The following is a 21,853-nucleotide window of genomic DNA, read 5'->3' on the forward strand; positions in this document are numbered from 1 at the left end:
CAGTAGTACATTTCATTCAATAGTGAAACATATCCATGAAGTCCAGCGTAATTAAAATTGATTATTTTACCCAATATTACTGTGAGTGCATTTTTAAGCTTATTAAAATATATCTAACCAACGTGCTACTGTTGAACTACTGAAATTTATGGGAAGCTTGGGAATTACAGTACAATATGTGGAGCCTGAACCCTTGCCAATCGGTCACTTTTCCATTACGTTCCCTGACAGTAGGATGCTGCCTATGTAAGTATTAGTCAGCGAGAGAGGTTACTACAGGTTTTGGAAGAAAGCTATTTGTCTGTGACTAAGCTCTTTGCACACCTAGTATGAAGGTCTCCAATCTGTCAATTGCACAAACATGTACATTTCTATATAACCGGAATATCCACATAAATGTCTGTGTATGTTTTTTTTATATTTTATTACAATTTAAAGTCACAATGAAACGTAAATAGCGATCGTCTGATTTTTCCCATTGTGACGCATATCCAAGTGAAACGGCTTCTAAAAGAAAAAAAATGAAGTGCTGGATAATTTAGGGCTTGTCCATCGAGATTTGATTGGATCGTTGGAAGATGGGTCATGTTGCTATTTGCTAATCGTTGCAATCTTTCCCCAGGCACCACCCACCCGCCATACCCATGACCGGAAGTAAAGATAGATCGTTTTGAGGAGGTGAAGAGATTTGCATTTTTGATTAAAGATAATAAGGACACATACATTTAAAAAAATAATGAAGCTCATAGATAAGTTGTCTGTAAATTTTTTTTTAATTCAATTTCATTGTGACTTTAAAGGTCCACTGTGTAGATTTTCATCGGCATGTAGCAGTGAGATTGTGAATCGCATCCAACGGCTCAGTCCACAGTTCACCTCTCCCTTTCAAAACGCATAGAGAAGCTATGTTATCCGCCATAGGACAAACTAACATCAATCAAATATCATTATCTGAGACAATGGTTTGTCTGTTTAGGGCAACTGTAGAAACATGGCGCGGTGTATATGTAGATAAAAACGGCTCATTCTAAGGTAATAAAAACAATACAGTTTATTTTGAAAGTCTTTATACACCACTAATAATATAATTATGTATATTATTAGTGATGTAGTACTCAAGTCTCGAGACGATTTCTGATTTCTCGGACTTGTTCCTTCAAAGACTCGGTCTTGACTCGGTCTCGGACCACAGTGGGAGGAGAAGGACTCGTAATTTCAGGCCGAGTCTTCGAGACCAACACATTTTTTTATGTTCATATAAAAAACCACACAACACATAACAATAATAATAAAATGCAATGTTGACGGGCATTATTTAAAAATGCATGGTGCAATGCAGAGATACTGCCATCAGAAAAATAGGCAGAAGATGATCCATGTGATAGGGATTTTTTAAATTATAGTAAAAGCATAGTCCATATTATGACCTTATTATGACTCCTCCTCTAAACAATTCCCAATCTAGCTCAGTCTGTAACTGTTGATTATTAACTGGGGTGATATTAAATCATGAATATGAAAACTGACATGTTTTTATGGTCTTGGTCTTGGTCTCGACTCGGTCTCGACTCCTCAAAGACTCTCAGGACTTCCAGCCTGCACGACCAAACCCTTACAGATGATTCAGAACGCAGCGGCAAGAGTGGTCTTCAATGAGCCAAAGAGGGCGCACGTCACTCCTCTCTTTGTCAAGTTACACTGGCTTCCTATAGCAGCCCGCATCAAATTTAAGGCTCTGCTCCTGGCCTTTAAAACCACCACTGGGCCAGCACCCCCTTACCTTCGCTTGCTTATAGAGCCTTATGTACCCTCTCGATCACTGCGCTCTGCCACCGAGCGACGACTTGTGGTACCATCTCAAAAAGGGAAGAAAACACTAACGCGTACCTTCTCAGGAACTGTCCCACAACTGTGGAATGATCTGCCGGTCGTGACACGATCAGCTGACACTGTAGCTGTCTTTAAGACTCGGCTAAAAACCCATCTCTTCCGCCATTACCTCACTTCCTAATAACAGACTTACTATCTTTATTTAGTTACCCTTCTCTTTATCTCTTTCTCTATCTACCTTCCTCTTTATCTAAAAAAAAAAAAAAAATTACTAACATACCCTTGGCTATGTATATTGTGTTGGACTTGATGAGACTATTTCCAGTGCACTTATGTATTGCTGTTCTTATGTTGCCATAATTGCTTCTATTGTTTACCTCACTTGTAAGTCGCTTTGGACAAAAGCGTCTGCTAAATGACTAAATGTAAATGTAAATGTAAATGTCTTGACTCGACTCTATTTGAAAACCAAAGGAACTCGACTTGGTCTTGACTCTTCAAAGACTCGATCTGGACTCGGATTCGGCATAGGTGGTCTCGTCCCACCTAAAATATATATTATATTGCATTTCTGTCAAGAGATCCTTCTACAAATTACACAATGCACCTTTAACTTTTTGCTTATTTGAAAAACATTCACAACAACATTCCCTGTCAGATGCTCGAATGCCATTTAGCAGTGGGGTACACAAGCCCAAAGTAAAAAAAGTTAACTTTAAATGAGTTTGGCTTATTAATATTTAGTAGTTTAAGTGTGTGAGCAGCATGACAAAATAAATATTTATGAGATAAACCATCACCGTGTATTGACGCAATAAACGGTCCATGGCAGTCAAATCTTATTTATTATTTATGATGTAAATAGGATTTCTGATGTATATCTTGGCATAACTCTGGGTACAAGTATGTGTACTAAAAACTGTCTACCTAGCAACAATAATGCTAACCGTTTATAACAATAAATAGAAAAATCTAGCTAGCAACAACAATGATCAATAAGCATATTCTGACTTCATACTGTAATTATTTATATGCTAATATATGCCAATATGCATCGTTTATATTAATCAAAAGACAGTAAATAAAAAAGCCATTAACAAAATCTAAAAATATTCATAAGCTCATTCAGAAACCAGCGGGGAAGGTGGGAAGAAGTCTCAGTTTCAAAACTCTGTCACTTTAGATTAACTTTCAAAACTTTTCGATAGAAACAAGATTATCTCTGCTCCTAAAAAAACCCTCTGAGCTCTGTGAGGCTTTACAGCTCTGTGAATAAAAGCGCCTGAACTGTCATCACTGTTGGATGATTCCTAGATAGCACTGAAGCACAGAAACCCTTTGCCATGCTGAGCATCGTCAGCCACACAGTCAGTGTGACATTAGCAAACAGTAGGATGATATACTTCACTCATACACACACACATGGATTGCAAAGTGGCATCTAGCCATAAGCAGTTTGCATCTCAGCGGTTTCACGTGGTTGCCTGCATGCTGAGTTAAAGTGCCAGAGTCACAGCTTGCTAGTGTCAGAAAAATAATGTCCTCAAGAGGACAGAGGCTACATAGTCTGAACCCATAACATCACCTAAAATGACTTATCCACACATCCTTAAATACACAGTATATGTGACCCTGTCTGTATAATCTAGACTAAAGTTTCTAATTTTGAGATTAGGAGCGTCAAAAATTGATTTCACATTGATTTCAATCTTTGACATGACCTTGAACACAGAAATATCTTTACATTATGTAGGATAATTTAGAAACCAGTAAATCACAAAAAATGACTTTGTTTGAAATACTTCAATGTATAACAATGACACTAATGAGGTAATTTGACAAAATATTTATCTCACTCACTGCACTATTTCTTTTTGCTTGTAAGTGACAGAAGACGTTACATTGATCTTACATCAATTTATTTGCTGAAAGGTCTTGTTTCATTATGATGAATTAAAGGATCCAAAAACAACATCTGCCGGTGTGACGGGTGGCATCTGGCAGTATAAAAGTGCAGTTTATATAAAGCAACATGAAAAGCAAACAAAAGGGGAAATGCTTTTGACAAATGTTCTTTCGAAAGATTTCTATAAGTAGACCTCACAGTCTCAATGGTCTGTGTTGGTGCTGTTTAAGAGTTGTCAGAGAGATGTATGCCCTCAATTCAAAAAACGAAATGCTCTCAAGGGTGTGTGAGAGTTGCGTCTAACATCAAGAGCCTGAGAGAAATCCAACCTAAATAAGGCAACATGCTTTGCTCTTTTACTTACCCAGTTTTCTCAGTGTCTGACACATCCTCACATAGATATCTTTCTAACACCTCTCAGTCTCACTTTACTGCTTCTTCTGTATTTCTCATCACTTTTATAAGCTGACATGGGAGAGACCTTCTGGCCTTCTCGTATAATCAGAGATCATCCCTCACTCTATCCACCCCTCCTTAATCCATTATTTTTTCTGTCATACTATAACCTCCCACACGAGGCAGACATCGGTAAACAGACAAACCACTGAATTATCATATGTCAAAAATAAGATAAAGACAACCGATTTAAAGTTGCACTGCAATGCAGCATCACACAAAAACCAATGCAATATTTTTTGGGGTTATCAACACTTTTGTTGAATTTTTAAAAGTTTATCATTCGCATTTCTGAAAAACATTCACATGTAGATCGCCCGTAGATGGCGATGTTACCTTGTACAGAAACACTTCACATCTGCCCACATATGCATTCTTCTACAGAGCAATAAATACAAACAGTCAAGAGAGCAAAAGCATCAAGCAGTTTGGTTTAGACATGCAATGATGAGGTAGGTTTATTACTACAAGTTACTCTGAACTATAAAGCGCCAGAATGTAGTAAACTTTGTTGGAGAAGCACGTACATGTTAAATTCAAATATGTAATTGGCTGTCAATGGTTTATCGTTCATCAGTTGGAAAAACAAAACACACTCAGACTGTAAAACCCACGATATCGTTTCTTGTATCTTTATTGTCATAGTTGGGGTGTGAACTCTGATATTCTCTTTAATATAAAATATTTTTAAAACTATATTTCTATAGTTATAGGCAAGGCAAGGCAAGTTTATTTGTATATCACATTTCACAAGATCACAAGATGTAAGATCAATATAACATTTATAGTTATCATCCATAATGTGAACGACCCTCAAGACTGTACCAACTCTACATTAGTGGTTTGGCTGTTTGTTTTACATGACTACGGCATTTTGAGGTCCTGAAAACACAAACCTTTGAAAGGTTTTTGATAATAACAACCGGTGTAAACTAGGTAAACGTGTGTCTTTAATAAGTGCATGTGTTAATTCAGTCTATAGATATGCACAAGTTAAACCAAAACAACGATGGAGTTTATTAATGTATTTAATCATGGCACTGTGGAGAAGCTCATTGCTGAGGTCAATAACATAAAATTACCTAAGGTATTCACCGCTGTTGCCGTGTATTTGACTTCATCATTTTTTTATTCTACTACAATGACTACACCAAAAGGTAAGATATTAGATTTCACAAACTAGATTCACTATTTAGAGATACAAAAAAGACAGTGTGTTGAGGACATCTGCTAGTTAAAGCTGCTGTAAACGCAACAATATTTAAATACATATAGGGATGGTTTCCCAGACAGGGTTTAGATTATTCCAGGCCTTAGTAATTTTAGGACATTTAAGTCGTTTTTACAAACAAATCTTACAAAAAACTATACTGGTGTGCATCTTGAGACAAAACAATGGTACATATATATGTTAAAGGGGACATTTCACAAGACTTTTGTAAGGTGTAAAATAAATCTTTGGCATCCCCAGAGTACGTATCTGAAGTTCTAGCTCAAAATATCATATAAATAATTTATTATAGCATGTTAAAATTGCCGCTTTGTACGTGTGAGCAAAAATGTGCAATTTTTGGGTATCATTTTAAATGCAAATAAGCTGATCTCTGCACTAAATGGCAGTTCAATGGTTGAAAAGTGCAGATTAAGGAGCAGAATTTTTATAATAAAATCCCCTTTTGACATCACAAGGGGAGCCAAATTTCAAAGACCTTTTTTTCACATGCTTGCAGAGAATGGTTTACCAAAACTAAGTTACTGGGTTGTTCTTTTTCACATTTTTTAGGTTAATAGAAGCACTGGGGACCCAATTATAGCATTTAAAAATGAAAAAAGTCAGATTTTCATGATATGTTCCCTTTAAAATATGTCAGTGCAAGAACACAGCTCAAACATATATCTTTGCCTTGGATTAGGATAAGACCTGTCTGGGAAATCGCCCCATAAACAATTACAAACATTTTTATTAAAGGAAATATGCAATATTAGTTCATGCAAATTTCGAAGGTAAATGGTTTGCGCAAGCACTGCAGAGCATGAGCGAATTAACAAATTATTGCTATCATCCGTTGGTGTGGACACAAATATAGTTATCGTTAAGGTTATGGTTACCCTTCAAGTGTGAACGACCCTTTATTCTGCTTCTTATATCCTAAGTGCTCTTGCGAATCCCTCCAGAAAAGGCATGTATGTCATTATCTATATACAATGGTGTAAAAAAAAATGGGCCCCTTCCTGAATTTTTTTTGCATTTTTGTCACACTTTAATGTTTCAGATCATGAAACAAATTTAGATTTAAATTTAGATCAAATAGATCTCAATTACTTTCTCATTTGTTGCTGAATTTCTTTGGATCTCAGCATGATCTGCAGCTTTTGAGGATCTTTTGGTCTACTTCACTTTGGCTTTCTCAATTCTAAGAACGCAAAGAACGGACTTGCATTCTCGTGGAGACTGGTCTTGCCAGGCGACCTTGGAAGAACTAACTCAGAAGGTCGCGAGAATTGGAATTGAACTTCGACTGTTAATGATGAGGTAGAGCGAGGACACAAGGACGCAAGATCGCTGAAGAATGCATATTGAGAAACGTCTCGGTTACGGATGTAACCCTCGTTCCCTGAAGGAGGGAACGGAGACGTCACGTCGTGACCGACGAATTGGGAACTCGCTTAGAGAGACCAATCTGCTTCGTATACTACTAAAACGCCAATGAACTTGGCATTGAGATATTTGCATAATGCTGGCGCCGCCCCGCCAGGTGCGTATATAAGCAGCAGGTGCAAATAGGGAAATTAGCTTCTTTTCGCTGAGAAAGCCGGAAAGTGTGACCGGCCGTAACAGCAGGTGGCAGCACCTGTGGCGACGGGACGTGACGTCTCCGTTCCCTCCTTCAGGGAACGAGGGTTACATCCGTAACCGAGACGTTCCCTTTCAGTCGGTCACTACGACGTCACGTCGTGACCGACGAATTGGGAATCCCTATCAAAACGCCACTAGGGGCTGACCTCTTCCAGTGACTGCGTAAAAGCCCTCCGGTTCCACTTAAGGAGGAGGAGATAGGTTTTAAGGCAGAAGGCCGGGCACTAGATGTTCCATAACCCCACAGTAGTGCCAGCGACTGGGAAGCGCCCTACCTGAGCGGGATAGGAACGCTGCGGAAGCCACCACCCGTCTTAAGGGCTAATGGTGGGCGAAAGTCAACCGTAGTTGAGGAAAAAAGACAGCCGTGGCTGTGTAAGCAAAGCAGTGCTCTGCTAAGGGAAACGTGGGCTGGTAGGATTAACCCCACGGAAAAATACTCACAAAGGAACCCGGTGGGACACAATGTGGAGCCCGAGCCAGACACGTAGGTTCGCGAGGATACAGCTAGTGAAAGGCTGACAGCCAATGCTCCGCAACAAAGGCTGCCAAGGCAGCGGAGGAAGAACAATTCAAACCATTACGCATTTTTGTTCTGAAGGCCTTCCATACTGACACAGTTATGAAGCATCAGTTGGAGGCTGCAAGCCGACCTGCGAGACTGTTCTCCGTGCTCCCCCTGGTGAGGAAAGAACACGAGAGGATACAGGCTCGATACGAACACTGTAAAATCTAATGAACGTATTAGGTGTCGCCCAACCAGCAGCTCTACAGATGTCTGTTAGCGAGGAACCACGAGCTAAAGCCCAAGATGAGGCAACACTCCGTGTGGAGTGCGCTCTCAAATTAAAGGGGCAAGGAATACCCTGAAGATTATAAGCCAGGGCGATAGTATCAACTATCCAATGAGACATCCTCTGCTTAGTGACAGCTTTCCCTTTCTGCTGGCCACCATAACAAACAAAGAGCTGGTCTGAGGTCCTGAGGCTTTGCGTGCGAACCACGTAGAGTCGCAGTGCGCGTACGGGGCACAACAAAGCCATGGTTGGGTCTGCGTCCTCCGGGGGCAGCGCTTGCAAGCTCACCACCTTATCTCTGAAGGGAGTGGTGGGAACTTTGGGCACGTAGCCTGGTCTGGGTCTCAGTGAGACAGCAGGACCAAACTAAAGCACGAATCGTCAACAGAGAATGCATGTAAATCCCCTACTCTCTTCATGGAGGCCAATGCTATCAGGGTCAGAGTTTTCATTGATAAAAACATCAGACTCGTAGACTGCAAAGGCTCAAAAGGGAGACCTGAAGGCTTCAGCACCATGGACAGGTCTCAGGCGGAAAGAGGGAGGGCGCGAGGGGTTTAGCCTACGAGCGCCTCTTAAAATGTAATAATTAAATCATGCTGGCCAACTGATCTGCCGTTGATAAGTGAGTGATAAGCAGAAATAGCGGCGATATCAACTTTAATGGCGGAGGGACAGCCTACCATCTAACCTATGTTAAAGATATAAAAGCACAATGTTAATGGCATTCTCTGGGGTCCTCGCGTTTGCGAAGAGCACCGGTGACGAAAAAGGTTTCATTAAGCGCGTAAGCCCGTCTTGTGGACGGTGCTCGAACCGCGTCGATGGTGTTAGATACCGCTTGCGATAAATCACCTAAACCTTGCGCGCGCTCAACGACCATACATGGAAATCCCACAGGTCGGGGCGCGGGTGCCATAATGTGCCCCTTCCTGAGAAAGAAAGTCTTTCCTCAGGGGAAATCGTCAGGGAGGGGCTGTCGCGAGGAGCATTAACTCTGAAAACCCATTCCTGGTAGTCCAGTACGGGCGACTAATAAAAAGGCTCTCCTCGTCCTGCCTGACTTTGCACAGTGTCTGCGCAATAAAGCTCACTGGAAGGAATGCGTATTTACGCACCCCCCGCGGCCAGCTGTGTGCCAACGCATCCACGCCGAGGCTGCCCTCGGTTAGTGAAAAATAGGCGACAGTGGGTATCGTCCGGCGACGCAAACATATCCATCTACGCACAACCAAACTTCTTCCCATTTAGCTGGACCGTCTGGAGGTGGAGTCGCCATTCGCCGGGGGCGCAGCTCGGGAAGCGCGTCTGCCGCTGAATTGAGCGAACCCGGGATGAAAATGGCACGAAGGGACCTCAGATGCTTCTGACTCCAAAGGAGGAGATGACGAGCGAGATGCGACAGGTGACGAGAGCGCAAAACCGCCTTAACGGTAAATAACGCAACAGTCGCAATGTTATTGGTGTCGGCTAATACATCCTTCCCTCGCATCTCCATAGCGGAGCGTACAAGTCCCAGATATACAGCGCACCGCTCGCGGCAGTTGGGGTGCTATGCACACCCCTGAGACTGCAAGCCCGTCATACGTGGCTGATCATCCCGTGCTGAGGGCATTGCAATATACAGAATGCCAGGAAACCCCTCAGGGGCATATCTTCTATCGGAAATGCCGGGTCTACCACGGGGAAAAATTGAAATGACACGCAGGTGCAATGTTTACACGGTGTATGTCGGTGTGCCACGCTCTCCTCGAGACTCGATCGTAAGCCAACGCTGAAGCGGTCTCATATGAAGCAGCTCGGGCGGCGTCACAGCCGCAGCATGCTGTCATATGTCCAGGAGCTTCTGAAATTGTTTCAGAGGGACCGCGTACTTCCCTCGAATTAAACCGAGGCAAGTCAGAACTGACTGGTTGCGCGCTCTTGTTAAACACGCCAATTAGTCGATCGAGTCTTATTTCCATACTGAGAAAAAGGATCCTCTGCACGGGGCAAAGTTGCTCTCCCAGTCGACCTGAAGACTAAAACGAGCGAGATGCCGAAGCATTAACTCTCTGTGTTCGCGCACGTCTGCCAAGAACGGGCTATTATAAGTCGACGTAGAAAAAAGCAGAATGCGAACAACGCTCTCTCTCTGACATTTTAATGCCGTGACTAGCACATGGAGACACGGAGAGAGAGAGACAGCTCGAATGGTGTACTTAGTATTAATATGCCCACCCCACGACGCAGAGCGAAAAACGGTCTAAAGCGAGGGGAGATGGATACATAAAGTACACGTCTTACAGGTCTAAGGCTGCAAACCGATCTGAATATTGAAATACGAGCCTCGGCGTTATCATCCAAAAAGAACATCTTCGTAGAGCCGGTGCGTAAATCAAATCGATCGTAACCCGCCGCGTATTTTGGGTACTATGAGATAAGGCTGGAAAAACCCTATCATCATCATCATCTCGGTAAGAGGGACCGGCTCGAGCATCCTTCGCCAACAGGATATCGACTTTTGCACGCAGTACATGTGCATCGGACGCTTTCACCACAGTGAAACGAAAGCCCGAATTTTGGGGTGTGCCGGATTCGTAACCGAGGCGGATCGTGCGTAAAACCCAACGAAACGGGCTGGGAACTGAAGCCAAGCACCCAGGCACCGTACGAGGAGAATAACGACACTACCGAAGTACCCGCGGTGGGGCAGCGAAGCGAGACAGGTGGGACTGCCGGTGCGTCTGCTGTGACAGCATAAACATCTACAGTATGTGTGTGTGACACTGACCTGAGCCCGCTGAGGGTGACGGTCGTCTGGTCTCCTCTGCGGAGAGCGCAGACTCCGATAAGGGTGCTGGTGGTCCGGTCTCCTCAGCGGAGAGCTCGGACTCCTCAGGTCACCCGCTGGCGATAGAGGAGAGGTAGGGTGAGCTGGTGTGTGCCCGCTCACGGCTCTCTCGATCCTCTGGAGACCTGGAGAGGGAAGAGGAATGCACTCTATGTGTGGTTAGTGGGTACCGGCTAAACAGCCGGTGGAACATATGCAAACCAAGGATTTTCCACCCGACCCTCTATCGGGGGAAGGAGCTCCATCTCCTGAAGAGTGATCCTCTGCCAATCCGGGTCGCCCTTCACTGGCCACTTAAACTCCCGATTTTCACGGGAAGCGGCTAAGCGGGCGGGGCGAGCTGCTGACGACCGGTTCCCCTGCGCTGCCGAGATGGGGTCCGAGGAGGGGAACGGAGGTGGTCGCCGCAGGACGCCGACGGCGAGAGGCAGACTGAGGAGCCGGCGTGGTGGACCAAGGGCAGCTCTGTTCCGCCGGGGCATGACCTAGGAGATCGCCTCAGTCTGTGCAGCGGAGCTGTACGACTCCCCTGGCTCGCCGAAGAGGCCGGTCTGTGAGACAGGAGCATTCAAGTTGTTCTCGTCTGCGTCCGTCATGTCAGCCAGACACAGCCAAAGGTGGCGATCTTGAACCACTGAGGTGGACATCGCACGACTGAAGGTCGCGGCCTCCCTGGTAAATCCTTTGTGAGCCTGCAGCAACGTTATTACGTGCAGGGCTGAAGCCGCCTCTCCGGCATGCCTGATGGGCAGCGTCCGTAACCGGACGACTGTCTACAAACACGGGAGGGAAGGGTTGGGTGGTCCCTCCAGGAACGCATCCCGCTCCACTGAAGGGGTCCCCGCCCTTAGCGGCTCCGTTGGTGAGGGAGGTGAGGGGTGAAAGCTGAACGGCCGGACGGCCGCAAATCACGTCAGCTCTTCGTGCCGTCGGGGAAGAAAGGCACAGGAGGAGAGGACCGAGAGGCCCGAGCAGCTCCGAAGTACCAATCATGTGGGCGGGACGGTTCGGGCGGAGAGGGGTTAACCTTTCCAACTCTACCGTCTCCGCCGCTCGCGGGCACGGCCGCCATCTCCGGAACGACTCTGCCTCGGAGGAAAAATGGACACCCCTCTGATGCTGCAGAAGTGACGGGACCAGCAGGAGGTCCAATGGATTCGGCAGACATCGTAGAACACGACTCTGCAGTCTCCACCAGAGCCTCAACCGGCTGAGGATGAGAAGGCCGGTAGGTGGAGGACGCATCCTCCGTCCTACTCAGCGTAGTGACGCGAAGGGCGCCCTGCGAGCGCTTGACAGCCGCACCATGGCGGCGTCAGCACTGCAAAGGCGCGGACAGCGTTCCCGTAGAAACGACAGTCGTCTCCGCAATCCAAGAGGGTTATGCTCTCACAGAGAGAACAGAAACTCTCCACGAACGCAGCCCCGGAGTGCTCGATGCCTGAGCACGAAGACAGCGCTCGTGACCGTCACTGGAACCCTTATACTTCTCGCATCCAAGATCGCACGGCGAAAAGCTATCCTGAAAAGGACGCTGATCTCCGCATATACGAGAGAGTGGCTGCCTTTAAAAAGACACAGAGCTCTCACGTATCACTCTTTTAGGGAAATCACTCTTTAGGTGCTCAGCTGATGATGCGCACAGGGAAGGCAACGCACACACTAAACTCAAAACAAAAAAGATGCAGAGCCGTGGAATACTGCGAGCGTCCGCTGTGTTAGTACTGCTTGTCAATCAACTTCAGCAACCGTTCCCAGAAGAGCAGAGAGTAGCTTCTCAGTAGCAGATAAAGCCGGCTTTCGAAGCGAAAAAGCTAATTTCCCTATTTGCACCTGCTGCTTATATACGCACCTGGCGGGGCGGCGCCAGCATTATGCAAATATCTCAATGCCAAGTTCATTGGCGTTTTAGTAGTATACGAAGCAGATTGGTCTCTCTAAGCGAGTTCCCAATTCGTCGGTCACGACGTGACGTCGTAGTGACCGACTGAAAGGGAACAGCCTTTGTCAGGCAGGTCTTATTTACATGATCGATTGCAAACAGGTGTGGCATCAGGCCTGGGTATGGCTAGAGAAACTGAACTCAGGTGTGATAAACCACAGTTAAGGGCTAGTCCACACGGACATGGGTATTTTATAACCGTGACTTTTTTCACGCCGTTTGGCATCAGAGCACTGAAACCAAACTTTTTTTAAACCCCTGCCAGGGGGGAGGATTTTAAGAAACGTTGGTTGCAGTATTGTTGTGTAGACAGTAAAACAGGGGTTTTTGCCTTTCACTTTTGTTAGGCTTCTGATTGGCCAAGGTGACTTTACGATTTGGGTTATATCGCCACCTGCTGGTGTGGCGTGCTCTTGACAGCGCTTAATAGCGTGATTTAGCTTTTTCAACTGAGCATGTGTGGACAGGATTTTTTGGGAGGAAAACTCCCCGTGTCTGTGTGGACTAGGCCTAAGTTATGTTTTTCTTTACCGGGGGTGGGATGGCAAGCACTTTTTCACACAGGGCCATGTGTGTTTGGATTTTGTTTTCCCTTTATAATAAAAACATTAATTCAAAAACATGTTGTGTTATCTTTGATTAATATTTAAATTTATTTGATCTGTTTATCCTTTTCTGCCCTTTTGGATTCATTAATATGTCGTAACTATAATGGAGTCATGCTTTAAAATGATGCCACCACTAAGGGTAAGAGAGTGCTGAGCATTTAAAAAAAGGATCATAAACTTGAGTAAACCTAAGTGCTTCCTGTTTCTATTATAAACACAGATTTCAGTAGCACAGTTATGGTGTATGCTACCACACCTAACCTGCTGCTTAAGCTCCTTGAAGAAATAGGTGACAGAAAATAATGACAGTGTTAGTTTTGACAATCCATAATGTTAGCACCTCCCAGAAATTTTAATTTCCTCAACTCATCTATTTTAATAACCTCGTTCACTCAACCACTTTTATCCCGGAGGTCAAATAAGACATGTTTCCTGGCACACTTACTCGTCATATTAATAAAAAATGTGACCAGGCCCAGAGAAATCTTGTCCATGCTCAAATAAATAAAAGCGTTAATGGAGAAACTGTATAGCAAAAATCGTTGCTATAGTCAATGGCGGGCAGTATGTCTAATGTTGTGCGGGGGGCATTGGTGGTTTAGCTGGGGGGCAGCTATACACCTCAGCCGCCATCCCTCAACATGGCTACATCAGGACATTCTTGTTCTAGAGAGCAGTTCATTGGACAAAAAGGTGTTTATGGGCAAACAAGCATTGTCACATACAAAAACATTTATTTAGTCAACAGTAGGCTACTTATGGCCTCAAAGTTAAAAGATGTAGTAAAAGCCACAAATTCTATTTTTGATCCATCAGGACTTTAAGAATTGATTTTTGTGATACTGTAAATGACCAAATTAAAATGCTTAAGAGCTAAAACACACACACACTCATTCAACAAAGAGAACTTGCACTAAAGGCTAATGCAGAAGGGTATTTGGCAGTATAATTGCTTACTAAACAGCATGTCTGCCTGTGGATGAGCAGACAAAATCATTTTGTTTATAAATTGTTGATGGCATACCAGTATGTATCACAACTCGACAATTTTCTATGACTAATGACGCCTTTTTAAGTAAGATAATTTTAATAATGACGCAGAGCAATTATTTTCTGTTTTCATTCTTACTTTACTACTCACAACAAAAAATCAGGTTTTATTCTGTAAAACTGAGACATGACACAAACCCAGGTTGTTTTTTCCATTCCTCTATAATCTGTCATCTAAAATGGATTTGCTCCGCACAAACCAAGCCCCGATAACGCACGCATGTTGTGTTTGTCTAACTACATCATGACCAGCATAACCAATTGCGTAACACGGCTTCAGATACGTTTTGTGCAGTGGATTGCAAGAGCATAAACTGAATGAGAGACGCTCTAGTGGTGAACAATGGAGAGGGTCTATAGGTATGTCAGTGTATCTCAAACAAGGGTCCGCCGGGGCCCACTAGAGGGCCTTAACAAACAAGGATGTGTTAAAATTATTTTAAATAAGAGAAAAAAGTGTATAAAAAATGCATATTTCTAGTTATGCCAGCCCTAGAATATTGTAAATTGGGGGGTCTTCAAATGTTGGACAATGCAGGGACCTTTAAGACAAACAGGTTGAGATCAACCAGTCCAAATAAAAACTGTGTGAAGACTGAACAACACATGTTGATGGAATTTCATGAATAGATTTGTATATGGATCTATTATGTATAAGGCAGACGCTTTTATCCTTACAGTGCATTCAAGATATGCATTTTATCATCACTATGTCAGCTCCCTGGGATGTTTCAGCAGGTAATATACATCTTTCAAACTGTTACTGTTAAGCAATATGCAAATGTAACATCAAACATTTGAGACATGCATTTATTAAAGTGTTTAATCAAATCATTAAAGCACCTACCGGTTGGTGTTGGCAAGAAACAGGTGGTCGCTCAAGGGGGATGATGGGGATCGGTGCGGTTTATCAACCGGTGTGTGGTGTTGTTTGTCGATGGCGTTAGTCGGTCATGTCTCTGATCTCTGTTTCCCCAGCGCGTGCGAGTAGTTGCGGTCAAATCGTTTCCTCACACACCGCAAGCTTTTTAGTACGAGGTTAGCTGACAATGACTCCACTGTAACACAAATAAACAACTTAATCACCCTAATACCCCGGTTAGATTGAAGACGATCATGTTGCTGCTACAGTAGCTGCGCTACTGATCAGCGTGCGCGCGCTTTAAATACTTGCACGCATTTTTCCGTTAGCTGTATTATTAAAATATTTATGTACTATTTGTACTTAATGCTACCGTATACGCTCAAAACTAAACGTGTACACATTCCAACCAATGCAGAAGCACGTGACACACGAAAAAACCAAACGTACCAAACCCGACACGACTGAATGACCAGCATTTAACTTTTACTCATCGTTGACCTAATGCTCTCCAATTTTGTAGGGCTGTAAATGTCACGTCGACTGTGCCCTCGTACCCATTTATAATGACAACAGATTAATATAAAACAGCAACTTGACAGACTTCATCTTAAGTTGACAACTGACCTTTCCAATTTAAAGCAGGGCTTGAAAATCGTTTTCTCTCTCGTTGACAGTTCTGGATTTTACGCAGTCCTTCCCAGACGTGTCTGTAAATAACGTGGTCTTCATCCACGACTTTATTATGTTAGGTCCCGTTCGGCACTGATTTGAGCTGGCAAGATTGTTAAGGAATGAAATCGACTCTCTTCCTCTTAAGCTGAGATGAAACTGATTTATGTCCACGTCCTCGTTAGCATTTTGCCAAATTCCTGTCGTGAGTGGTAAACGACATCTTGTTATATATCCACTGACTTAATGTCTTAAGTTGAATGAAAAGAATATGAGGAGCGGATGACGGTGGGTGTCGTCGCTCAGGATGTGAGAGTCAGAATGAAGAGGAGCTACTCGCATCAGCATCAGCATCCGCGCTGCTGTGTGTGGAGAGATAGGGGGAGGGGAGGGCGGAGTGGCACACACATTCCACGGTCTACATAATTTTCAAGCAGGCAACCAAACCCTTGTACGTTATAATAAGGTAAGATGACGACTTGTGCAATTAAGGTGTGAATAATCTTCTTTAAAGTACACAAATGTTCTGTGTTGAGGAAAATATTTGTTAGTTATTCAGCACCTGTTACCTATTTATATGACGTGTTTAATACAAAAGAAATGTATCAACCTCGTGTTGTTTCCTTTTATGTATTTCATATGCCAATTTGTTTCCCAAATGCTGGGTTGTTTCAAACACCTTTGTATAAATCTTTAAAATTTTGCCATAAAATAATAAACATAAATCAACATGATCTGCTTAAAGTTTACAATTCTAATATCTGTAACTTTTGTGTTTTAGTGTATGTTTGTTTGATTCCAAAGGAATAAAAAATATTTAGTTAAAATACTCTCACTTTGAATATAGTCGTCATAAATGTATTCTTTTTATAGTTTTTTTTTTCTATTTAGGGTCATAATTACCAAGATTTTAAGGCAGTCGTGTCCTCTAATTTTCAGATTTGTTGTCACTTATTGATGAGTTGTCACTTATTGATTTGGTAATGCCATTTACATTTTATCTGTATAATCTTAAAGAGCACCTATTTCATTGCTAGAAACAACGTATTTTGTGTATTTGCTATAATACAATGTGTTTGCATAGTTTAAAAAACACATTTTTGTAGCTCCAGATTTCACTCTCTCACTGAAACGCACAGATTTAAAAGCTCTGTGCCTCTGACTGGCCAGCTAATCTGTAAATTGTGTTTAGTCTTAATATCTCTGACGTCAGCCGGAAATGTGACGCTCCTTACCATGTTTGAAAGATTCGGTCGCAATGCAATGCTAACAGGAGTTAACTTACAGGCTGTGAGTCCAAGCGGGAGGAATTATGATAATGTCAGTCTTGTCTGCATCACCAATCCCAGGAAGTAAACTGTTGGACAATCCGTGCGTTTGTTGTAGTCCAAGAAACGAGATTTACACGTCAACTCGCGTCATCGTTAACTTTGATGTTTATACCTTTTGCATACCGTTAACATGTACTAATACACACTTACACACCAAAGGAAATGTAAAAACGTGAATCGACAGGTCCCAAACCTGAGAATAAGATTAGGTTTTGCTTATTTGTCTTTTAATTGTAAACCATAATGTTAGTATTCAGATGAATGGCTCATCTACTGCTACACATGCAAAACACTTCTGGTGTTTATGGATCTGCCTGTTTGAAATATTTAGACTTGCATTGGAACTGAATAAAGGTTCACTGGAATGCAGAGACACTTATCGCAAATTAAATATTTAATTGCCCTCTCAAGTGATTCGATTTCTAATTCCCAAATATCAGTGCTTGGATTCTCATTATTGGTTTAATATCTCTCTCTACAAATATGTGTGTGTGTGAACCTAATACACATCCATATCCCAAGGCATTGTGTAATCTTTACATTCCATTTTCCAGAATTCCTAGAATAGAATTGTTTCCATCATCCTTATCTCGAAGACAAACCGCTGAATTTCGGAGATAGTAGAAATCATCTAGTCCATGTGAAGCATTAGAGCTTGGTGGTCCATAATCAACTGGATATGAGGAAGAGATTAAAGATGCCAGAAGCCAGCAATGTTCATCACTGCTGTTTGTGATTACAGCCTAAGCCCTGTCGCACAGAGCATACATACAGTGCCGTGACCACATTAAAGTGTACAGTGACGGAGGAGAGATCGGAAATTGGAAAGAGAGGCTAGATAATGGCAGGGATAGACAGGGAGGGAGAGCAAAATGGGATCTGTGGTAGATCTCCTAGAGTGCTATACTGTAAGTAGGGGTGCCTGAGATTTAGTTCAAATCGTAAAGGCTGTTTGTATAGGCAGGGCTCAGAATAGCTCAAAGAGTTTGGGCTTCATGCCCTGAAAGGCTGACAGTTCAAATCACATTCAGACTTCTTCACCTGACCATTCCAGACAAGACTTTGCTGTCAAACATGGCAGGTTGTGAGCTTGCTCTATGTCTGTCTGAAGCCTCGACAGGCAAACAGAAATGTAAAAGTATCCTTCAAATCTGAATAACACATTTCCAAACATAATCTTAAAATACGATTAGAAGGCACTTTTATGCAGTATGGGTTTTCAGCTGCAAGACTATTTCACAGATGGGTGGATTAGCTGCCACAGATGCTAGAAATATCACAGTTAAAAGGTACCCTCCGTAAAAGGGCGAGGCATGGTGCATATATATATATAAACGTCTGATAATTACATGTGTCTAAAAGCAGGGAACCCTGAGAGCCTTGAGTTCAACCACAGACTGCAGGCACATCACAGAGGGAGGCATATGCCACCCTTGCTAGCCAGAACCACTAGAAAACCACAGCAGCCTAAGCCTGTAGTTACGCTGAGTTAAAACATATAATAAAATAAGCGTATGCTGTTACTGACAACCTAAATATACCGAGGTTTATACAGTGCACAAACCAGGTCATGTTTAACATGATGACTGTGTGCATTCGGCATGCATCAAGTCAGAAAAAAAGACATTTATATGGGATAGTAGTGAAGTCTTGACTGTTTTCTCTGCAGTGTTGCTTGTTTGTTTGTTTTAATGTGGCCTGCATCTTTCTGCAGAATAATCTTGCAGTGGTTTAGTAAAAATTATGTAACAACTTGTCACATGATGAGACGTAAGTGACAAATGGGGTAAATTTCAAAATGTCATCATTTACTCACTCTCATGTTGTTACAAAACCACATACATATGATGTTTTATTAACTTAGTTCGGGAGGAACACGTCAAAAAAACTACTCAAGTGCATCCAGCTGTCTACAATCAGTAATCAAAAAATACTCTAGTCCTGGACAGGATTTTGGGTTCGTCTTCCCAAGTGTCGTATTTGTCGACCGCATACGTCATAGAGGATTATTATTATTATTACAGAAAAACAACGGTTACATTTAAAGGTAAGAATGAAACTAAGATTGTATGTATTTTGTTTTTAACTGAATGGCGTATGCGGTCAACAAATACGACTTCCGGAAGACGCACCGAAATCCTGTCCAGGACGCGTCCGGGAAGAATGACACTTATGGTCGCCCTATTTTACAGCTGTCTACAATCAGTAATCAACATATCTACTCAATCAGCATGAAGGCAAGCCCATGTATAATCACAGTCAAACTCACCTAAGGATTCTCTACAGTCTTCAGAATCCCTCCACTCCCCCGTCTCCTCTCACTCAGCAGGTTACTCCCTAAACCTAGGGGGGGATACTCTGCGTTCGGGCCTATTTCTGAGCTCAGAGCCCTCTCCCTGGACAGCACGCCAAATACGTTTACAAATTTAATCTATCCGACTTATTTGTAAGTGTGAACTCGTGAAGTTCTGATGAACACAAAGGAAGATATTTTGAGAAATGTTTGTAACCAAACCGTTTGTGGACCCCATTTACTTCCAAAGTAGGAAAAAATCTTTTCTCAAAATATCTTACTTTGTGTTCATCAGAACAAAGAAATTTATACAGGTTTGTAACAACATAAGAGTGGGTAAATGATGACAGAATTTTCATTTTTGGGTGAACTATCCCTTTAAGTGCTATAATTGAGTCCCCAGTGCTTCTATCAACCTATAAAATGTGACAAAAAACAACCTAGTAACTTTGTTTTGGTAAACCATTATGTGCAAGCATGTGAAAAAATAGCTCTCCCCTTGTGATGTCAGAAGGGGATAAAACCGCCCCTTAATCTGCACTATCCAACCATGGCACTGCCATTTAGTGCAGCGATCAACTCATTTGCATTTTAAAGGACACAGCACATTTTTTCTCACACCTACAAAGTGGCAATTTTACGTTAATAAATGATCTACATTTATATTTTGAGCTATAACTTCACATATGTACAATGGGGACACCAAAGATGTATTTGACATCTTAAAAAAGTCTTGTGAAATGTCCCCTTTAAGTCATTTTAGATGCTGTATCTTATTATGATATGCGTTTCCAAACAAAAACGTTCACACGTTCTTGTAATTAGGAAAACCTAAATGTATCTTGTGCACCCCTTGTGGCATGCGAGGTAACTTTTAACAAATGTATTTGTTCGATTGTTTATGCATCCATTTTATTTGATCCCCTTATTTATTTCTAGCCTAATGGCTGTATTAAAGCTGTGCCCAAAAGTTGTAAGAATGAAAGAAATATCAATTTTCACAGTGTCTGCTAAGAGAGTGGGCTCACTCGTAATTTTGCAAAAAAAAACAAAAAAAACATCCAAGAATAAAGAATGGTAGAAAAACATCCTTTGAGAGCAACTTCTCCCAACCATCCAAGAACAGTTTGCAAGCATAATAGAGCACCTTGTTATAAGGCAAAAGTGATAACTAAGTGGTTCAGATAACAAAACATCGAAATCAGGGTTGCCAACTTTGGTGATTTGTCTGGAGTGAGATTTCTCCCGAAACATGCGCTTGTAGCGGCCTACTGGAAATTTTGGCCGGTGGACACCACAAGCCTCTTAACATCTAAACCTACACCGACTACATTCATTTCCAAATGTTTGATGTTTTTGTTTTGATAAGTTTCTTTGTGTTTCTGGCAAGTTTCTTTTTGTTTTGATAAGTTTCTTTTTGTTAAATGTTACTTTGACTATTTGATTTATTATGTGATTGTTATGACCAGGGCTTTGCTGAAAGAGAGCTGCAAGTTCATCAAGCTCCCCTGAATAAGTATGGTTGATTAACTAAGGTCATAATCTCTGAGGTTAATGCATCCGTGAGGACTATACATGGCATTGTTTGTTTGCATAAAACACGGTGAATAAAACAATGCATGGTGCTTATATTCAGGAAATTACTATATATTGGGCCCTTATGGTCCATCAGCCTCCTGTCTGTCATAAGAATTTTGCTTTGGCTAATATTCACATGTTTATAATCTAGGTCAGGTGTAACAAATAATCATCTTTGAGCTTACCTGCTTTAAGATATAATGCAAGGCTGCATTTTAAACTTCTCACATTTGATTTACTGTCTGTTAATGAAGAAGTAATTTTAGTAAAAGTTGTTCAGGAAATCTAAATTCCATAATAAACCTTAAACTTACTTCAATAGAAGAGCTCAACACTAAGATTTTTTGGCAAAAAAAAGTAATTTATTTAAAATTAAATATGGATTAATCCTTTTTTCTTTTTTTTTACAAAATTACAGAAGTTACAAGTGAGTGATTTTCTCTTCTTTTGTTTATGACTTCAAAATGGATAGTGTTTATTAGGCAGGCTTTAGACAGAATGCAATAAAATGTTTACATTCGGTTAAGACATAATCAGTTGTTTACCATGATACTCATTAAGACAGCTACATTCACAAATGTGATGTGAATTTGTCCGTTTAAGCCAAAAGGATTTACAAGTTCAAGGCTGTGAATCTAATCATTAAACAGCTGTATAATAGTCAGTGTTTAATTACTTACATCTTTCTTGCACTTTCACTCTGAGGAATCGCGCAGCTGTCATCCTTTGAGTTGCACCTCTGTCTGTGATTTGATTCGTCATTTGGGGGTCAATTTGACTGTTTCTTACTTTATGGGGCGCAGACCTGTTGGCTTGTGACATCTTACGACCGCGAGAT

The 21,853-nt window shown here is 42.1% G+C and overlaps 1 protein-coding gene across 1 annotated transcript in view; it reads right to left on the reverse strand.

Annotated features, from left to right (window-relative positions):
* The window catches only part of slc8a4b (solute carrier family 8 member 4b), a 77,126-nt gene extending 60,960 nt beyond the window's left edge, over window positions 1-16,166 (reverse strand). Inside the window, exons 1-2 of the mRNA XM_065289008.2 lie at window positions 15,769-16,166; window positions 15,127-15,337 (exon numbers count right to left, since the gene is read on the reverse strand). The gene's annotated coding sequence lies outside the window, so the exon portion shown is untranslated. The remainder of the gene's footprint in view (window positions 1-15,126; window positions 15,338-15,768) is intronic.
* Between the last annotated feature and the right edge of the window lie 5,687 nt (window positions 16,167-21,853).

This window comes from Paramisgurnus dabryanus, chromosome 2, assembly GCF_030506205.2.
Source record: "Paramisgurnus dabryanus chromosome 2, PD_genome_1.1, whole genome shotgun sequence".
NCBI lineage: Eukaryota > Metazoa > Chordata > Actinopteri > Cypriniformes > Cobitidae > Paramisgurnus > Paramisgurnus dabryanus.